This window comes from Pongo abelii, chromosome 1 (genome assembly GCF_028885655.2).
Source record: "Pongo abelii isolate AG06213 chromosome 1, NHGRI_mPonAbe1-v2.0_pri, whole genome shotgun sequence".
NCBI classification, from domain to species: Eukaryota; Metazoa; Chordata; class Mammalia; order Primates; family Hominidae; genus Pongo; species Pongo abelii.
In genome coordinates this window covers 90,233,755-90,240,297 of record NC_071985.2, presented here as the reverse complement: position 1 = coordinate 90,240,297, position 6,543 = coordinate 90,233,755, and positions in this window count along the sequence as shown.

Genomic DNA, 6,543 nt, shown 5'->3' with positions numbered 1-6,543 from the left:
CAGGCACTTTAGAAATATCCTTTTAGAAGCAGCGAGTGCATGGGCTAATTATCATCAATCTTTATGTATTTGTTAAAGAAACATCTACAGGATCTTTACTGGTGACCTTTTGTAAGACACTAGTTTGAGGTACTACCTATGTACTTGAAAATAATAAAGTTGCATTTCTTTATGAAAAAAAAGAAATTCCATAATTCAGATTTCTACACTTTATACTTGCCTCCCTCCTAAATCGTGATATTGAAATGTGTGCTGTGGCAGAACTTGGCTTGTAGGGAAAGCAACAAAGAGATAGCAAGTGTCAGGGATGGGAGTGAAATGGTCTGGGAGCAGATGATGTCCATGGAGAAAGCAAGAGGGGAAGAAGTTAGGTTGCAAAATAACCTACAAGAAAATATAGTAGGAGCCTCCTTCCTCAGCTGATCCCACCCTAAGAGCCACAAGGGTTTGTCCAGGACAGGGAAGGGCCTGTGAGTCTATTAAGAACAAGATCCTCAGGGGCGCATCTGCTTTTTCTGTTCCAGACCAAAATCAGGCCACTCTTGATCTGATGGGATGGGGGAAGGAGATAGTGGGTTGAGGGGCCCAAGAGTCAACACCAATTCACAATCTGTACTTCACGCAGAGCTTTGTCCTGGGTGCTCTCTCTAAGGGGTGGGGGTAAAGTGGATGCAATCCTTGAAATTCACCTGAGTAGTAGACATCAGAAACCATCATGGACAGAATGTAATGGGCTGTAGGGGGGATGCTTGTGTGCTGGAGATGGAGGGGTGGGTGGGTGGGTGTGCATTGCTCCAGAGGAGCCCTGGGAATGGGAGAGAGAAAGACACCAACTCTTACAACCTATGCCAGGATTTCAGAATAACGGTCAGAAGTCAATTCTTGCCCAGGCCATATTGCAGCCCCTTTATTATGACTCTTAACAGTGTCATTAATGACAGTTATAGTTAGTAGTGATTATAAGAGCATTAACCGCAGCTCATTTTGTGCCATAACTATGCCAAAATTTGATTTGTATAGTCTCTGTTCATCCCACCACGGGGCCTGTATTCTTGATGACCCCTCTGCCAGGAACAGTTTTGCCTAGTTATTCACATGCCTGGCTTTGTCACTTCATTCAGATCACTCCTTAAACATCAGTAAGATCCTCACAGAGGACCTCAAATAAAATGACTTCCTGGAACCTCTTTCTCTGTTCTCTTTGTTTTTGTTCATAAATACTTATTACCTTAAATTTAGATAGAAAGACAGCTAGATGTAATATTTAGAAAGATATACATGTATTTTGTTGTTGTTTATGCTTTTGTTTGTCTGACTCCTCCAGTATAAGTTCCATGAAAACAAGGACTCTATTTCTTTTGTTCAACACCTTTATCCTTAGCACCTAAAACATCTGACACACATTAGACAATTAATAAATATGTGTTGGATGATCCTCACAATAATTCAGTATGATGGAGACTATTATTATCTCCAATTTACAGATGAGAAAACCGGTGCTCAGAAAGTTAAATTATTATTCAAAGTTTCAAAGGTAGTAAGCATCTGAAGCAGGATTCAAACCTAGGCCAGTCTGACTCCAGGGCCTGCCCTCTTAACCATGCCATGCTCTGCAACTGCAAGAACAGAAAGCCCATGGGCATGGACAGAGCCTGACTAGCCCAATGGCTCAGTGAACTGGGGAGGCTGCCAAGGGAGCCAGGAATTTGTGGACAATCAACATTTGAGCAGCAGGGGCAAGGCAGACCCGTGAGAAAGGGAGAAGACATGATCTCAAAGATGCAGTAGGGGGTTAAGAAAAAGATCCAGGCCAGGCACAGTGGCTCACGCCTGTAATCCCAGCACTTTGAGAAGCCAAGGTGGGTGGATCACTTGAGGTCAGGAGTTCGAGACCATCCTGGCCAACATGGTGAAACCCTGTCTTCTACTAAAAACACAAAAATTAGCCGGGCATGCACCTGTAATCCCAGCTACTCAGGAGGCTGAAGTAGAAGAATGGCTTGAACCCAGGAGGCAGAGGCTGCAGTGAGCCGAGATTGTGCCACTACACTCCAGCCTGGGTGACAGAGCAAGACTTCATCTCAAAAAAAAAAAAAGAAAAGAAAAGAAAGAAAGAAAAAGATGCAAAGAGATTTGATGGTCTGCTAAAAGATTTTAGCAAAAAGAAGAACCTTGCTATTGAATGTAATCTGAGAAGCTAAGGCCAACTTTTGACCCAGGCAGAAAGTCTTTCCATGGCATTTTCTTTTTATCTACAGAATAGGAAATGTGATCATGCATCAGAGATAATCAGAGATAGTCACTAAATATTCATAATGCTAAGAATGCAGCAAAAAATAGGAAGAAAGTAGTGAGACCAATATCAAAGGAAGCCATTTAATACAAAGTGAGTCTTTCAAAAATATCCTTGGCTCCAGTGAATTCAATGAAGGATTTTTTGCAAATTCCTCAAAGAATTTCCTTGTATTATTTAAAATGTGCTGGAATATAAAAAATTATTTTGTGTTTTGTGTTGCCCAGCCTATTTTATGAGACAAGTACTATTTTGTTAAAATTTTATATTTAATATAGATAATAAATTGACTACCCCAAATGGTGGAATGCAAGGATAGCATATTACAAGGAAAATGTTACAAACAACTAACATTAACTAGACAAAGCATTAAATAATCATTTCAAAAAAGGTTGAGGAGGCTATCAGTAAAATTCAGTATCTATTACTGATAAAAATGTTGGAGGAAAAAGCGTATCAGAAAATATAATCATGGGCCAGTCACGGTGACTCACGCCTGTAATCTTAGCACTTTGGGATGCCGAGGTGGGTGGGTCACCTGAGGTCAGGAGTTTGAGACCAGCCTGGCCAATGTAGCGAAACCTTGTCTCTACTAAAAATGCAAAAATTTGCGCGTGGTGGCACGTGTGCCTGTAATCCCAACTACTCGGGTGGCTGAGGAAGGAGAATCACTTGAACCCGGAAGGCAGAGGTTGCAATGAGCTGAGATCCCGCCATTGCACCTCCAGCCTGGGGTACAAGAGTGAAACTCGGTCTCAAAAAAAAAGAAAATGTAATCATGTTCAGAGAAGAGAGGAAAGGGTGTAGTAAGTCTGGAAAACCAGTAACAGCAACTATAACAAATAATTGCAATAAAACATTTGAAATCCTCGATAAGGAGTTTGTGTTTAAAAGTTCTACAAAGGCCGGGCGCAGTGGCTCACATCTGTAATCCCAGCACTTTGGGAAGCCGAGTTGGGCAGATCTCTTGAGGTCAGGAGTTTGAGACCAGCCTGGCCAACATGGTGAAACCCCGTCTCTACTAAAAATACAAAAAAAAATTAGCCAGGCATGGTGGCAGATGCCTGTAATCCCAGCTACTTGAGATGCTGAGGTCCGAGAATCACTTGAACCCAGGAGGCAGAGGTTGCAATGAACCGAGATGGTGCCACGGCACTCCAGCCTGGGCAACAGAGACTCCATCTCAAAAAAAAAAAGAAAAAAAAAAGTTCGAAATAAGCCAGGTGCTATGGTTCACGTCTACAATCCCAGCACTTTGGGAAGCTGATGCAGGAGGATTGCTTGAGCCCAGGAGTTTGAGACCAGCCTGGGCAACATAGTGAGACCTCATCTCTACTAAAAAAAAAAAAAAAAAAAAAAATTAGCCTGGTGTGGTGGTCCACGCCTATGGTCCCAGTCACTTGGGAGGCTGAGGGAGGAGGATCGCTTGAGTCTGATAGGTTGAAGCTGCAATGAGCCATGGTTGGACCACTGCACTCCAGCCTGGGTAACAGAGCAAGACTCTGTTTCAAAAAATAAAAATAAATAAATAAAAGTTCTAAATAAAAAAAACTTTGTTTTATAGTGAGCATAACTCCCTAAAAATCCAAGAAATTCGGCCAAAACAAAGCAACAGCATCAATAACAAAAAAATCCTAGAAGCAATAAATTCAAAGTTACAGGGTACATGGTATCAGTTTTCAAAGAATCAAATGTATCCCTAAATATTAGGGAGACAGAAAATACAGCATAAACTTCTATTTACAATAGAATGAAAACAAATTACGCTCAAGGTTTACTGTGTGCAGCATATAGTAATTATTAAAGAAAATTTAAAAGTACAATGAGAGAAATAAAAAAATATGAATTCATGGAAAGCTAAACTTGACTGCCATTTGGGAAGGCAGAATGTAGTAAAGATAAAAATAAGTTACTATGAAAGAGTCAATTCAATATCAATTAAAATCCTCACTGCATTTTTATAAAACATGACATATTGGTTGTGACATTCAGCTGCAAGAGTAATCAGGCAAGAATCTCAGAGATTTTTTCTAAGTAATTATGAAGCAAATGAATAGATCACTGATGCTAACATATTTACCCCAACAGATTTTAAAACACATCAGACCACTGGCCGGATGCGGTGGCTCACACCTATAATCCCATCACTTTGGGAGGCCAAGGTTGGCAGATCATGAGGTCAGGAGTTCAAGAGCAGCCTGGCCAACATAGTGAAACCCTGTCTTTACTAAAAATACAAAAATTAGCCAGACATGGTGGTGCATGCCTGTAGTCCCAGCTACTTGGGAGGCTGAGGCAGGAGAATTGCTTGAACCTGGTAGGTGGAGGTTGCAGTGAGCTGAGATTGCGCCATTGCACTCCAGCTTGGGCAACAGAGTGAGACTTCGTCTCGAAAAAAAAAAAAAAAAATCAGACCAAAGTGGCAATTATCAAAACCTTGTAGCACTAAGATAAAACCTGAAAACTCATCAGTCATTCAACATCTATTCAGGGACTATTTGTGGACCAGCTGCCCTGTGCCAAGTACTATCCTAGGAGCCGGGTATACAGCTGTGAAAAAAACAGGGAAGGTCCCTAGGGTCATGGAGAACCAGATAAGTCAACAAGACAAGTCAATCAGACAAGTCAACAGTTAATGGGCAGGATAATTTCAGAGGGAGAGAAGTGTTGTGAAGACCAAAAGTGACAAAGAGAGGGCTGGCGCAGGAGGGGCTGTTTTGGATTTAACTATGAGAGAACGCCTCTCCTAAGAGGTGGACTTTTGAGCTAAGATCTCTAGAACAAAACAAGGTTTCTAAAAATAATTTCAATTGATTGTGTCTCCATAAAGTTGCTTTTGGGCAATCCCCATCTGCAAGACTGAGCTAAGTGTTATTGTCACATAGATGATGCATAGAAAAACAGGAATTTTAACTTTAATTCTAACCTTGTTCTTAAGAATTTTATGTTCAACTACATTAAACACAAAGACTGGGAGAAAACATTTGTAATATATATGACAAGGGTTTAGTACAAATCAATATAAAAAAGAAAACAATGGAAAATTGGGCAAATTGTAAGAATGACAATTCACAAAATAAATAAATAAAGTCCAAGACCAGGCATGGTGGCTCATGCCTGTAATCCCAGCACCTTGGGAGGCCCAGGCGGGCGGATCACCCAAGGTCAGGAGTTCGAGATCAGCCTGGCCAACATGGCAAAACCCCATCTCTACTAAAAAAATACAAAAAAATCAGCCAGGTATGGTGGCGTGTGCCTGTAGTCTCAGCTACTTAGGAGGCTGAGGCACGAGAATCGCTTGAACCCGGGTGGTGGAGATTGCAGTGAGGTGAGATCGCACCACTGCACTCCAGCCTGTCGAAAGAAAGAAAGAGAGAGAGAGAGAAAGGAAGGAAGGAAGGAAGGAAGGAAGGAAGGAAGAAAGAAAGAAAGAAAGAAAGGAAACCAGAAAGCCAGTAAACATAAGAGAAAATGCTCACATTGACAATTTAAAAATGCAAATTAAAACTACAAGATATCAAAGTTCACTGACTATAATAGTAAAAATCAAGGTCATCTAGCATAATCAAAGGTGTGGAGGGCGGACATTCTTGCATCCTGTTGTTGGGATGTAGATAGATAAACCCTTTTAAAGCCCAATTGGCAGAATCTTTTAAGATTGTTAATGAGTGTACTCTATGATTCAGCAACAGGAACTGATTCTACAGAAATAGAAGCTCAAGGGCCTAATGATATCTGTGTGCAAGAATGACACTCTAGCAATTTTATTAATGGTTAAAAAAATGGAAAATATCTCATAAATCCATCAGCAATGGGAATGATTGAAGAGAGCATGGTCAATACAGAATATGAAAGCCTCACAGCACTGAAAAAAATAAGCTTTATGTACATGACAGGCTGGTAGAGAGTTGAATGATTGTTTAAAAGTTGAAAAATATCTCCTTTTAGATATCTATTTGTATAAACATAGAAAAAAGACTGGAAGGACATGCAGCACATTGTCACCAGCAGTAACTTCAGCAGTAGGGAGAATCTGAGTTTGGAGGGAGGGAAGGTGGGGCTTTCAATTTTTATCTTATACATTTTTAATAGAGAAGAAAAATCCAATCTGTTAAAGAAATAGACGATCATTTATCCCAGCTGGGAAGGGAACATTTCTATTTCTGAATATTCAAGGAGGATTGCATCAGCACCAAGATGAATGTTTCCAGATACAGTCATATTTTTAAAAAGCATGCCCAACCAAAATG